The sequence below is a fragment of the Chiloscyllium plagiosum genome, unplaced genomic scaffold (assembly GCF_037043375.1).
Source record: "Chiloscyllium plagiosum isolate Xiang-an unplaced genomic scaffold, Cpla_swu_hap1 HiC_scaffold_18, whole genome shotgun sequence".
Lineage (NCBI taxonomy): Eukaryota > Metazoa > Chordata > Chondrichthyes > Orectolobiformes > Hemiscylliidae > Chiloscyllium > Chiloscyllium plagiosum.
In genome coordinates this window covers 113363560-113364347 of record NW_028270156.1, presented here as the reverse complement: position 1 = coordinate 113364347, position 788 = coordinate 113363560, and the positions used below count along the sequence as shown (strand labels likewise).

The window sequence follows — 788 nt, the reverse complement described above, 5'->3', positions numbered from 1 at the left end:
GACAGCACAAAAATTGCTGGGAAACTCAGCAGGTCTGGCAGCATTTGTGAGGACTGAAACTTTTGGATCCAGTGATTGTTCTTAAGGGCTGAAGGCTTCTGATTTGGTGTTTTCAGACCTGTTGACGTTTGACAAGCAATTTCTTGTTTTGCTTTCAGCCCCAGTTCAGTTGGTGACTATCACGGCCTTGTTATGTGTGTTTCGGAAAAGGGAGAGCTTAGCTGCGAGCGCGGTGGTAGTGTAGTGGTGAGCATAGCTGCCTTCCACGCAGTTGACCTGGGTTCGATTCCCGGCCATCGCAGTGTTGTGGCTTTTCCTGTGGTTTTACAAGGAAAAGTCTTGAGCACCAACGTTGCATTCTTTGGCGAAACGGATTTGTCAGGTTGCTTTAGGGTTTTCATGGCGATGGTTCCTGTAAATTGCCATGACAATCCGGGCAGCGTTGCTCCAAAGCTTTCCTCTCTGCTTCCCATTGCTTATTTGAATATTGTTCGCAACATAAGGTTCGTTTTGTTTTGTACGAAAAGTGAGAGATTGCTGTCGTCAGAAACCTTAAATAATTACAGAAGCCCCTGGAAATTCGGACCGGATTCAACAGCTTCTATCGTGGACAGGAAGGAGGTTTAAATACATCAAATTTCTTCAAGGTTAAAATACATTCGCACCTCAAAACCATTTGGAAGCTTAAGAATTACAAACATCACATTATACCTTTTTCTCATCTGTTCAAGTTTCACAATATCATTCCGGTAGCAGGAAGGCCAGATTTGTGTAGTTTATGCAATGTT

At 43.7% G+C, this 788-nt stretch overlaps 1 non-coding gene across 1 annotated transcript; it reads left to right on the top strand.

The window, feature by feature from the left end:
* Positions 1–229: 229 nt before the first annotated feature.
* On the top strand, positions 230–301 carry trnag-ucc (transfer RNA glycine (anticodon UCC)). The gene has a single exon. It is a non-coding gene; the product is annotated as a tRNA-Gly (tRNA).
* Positions 302–788: the final 487 nt, after the last annotated feature.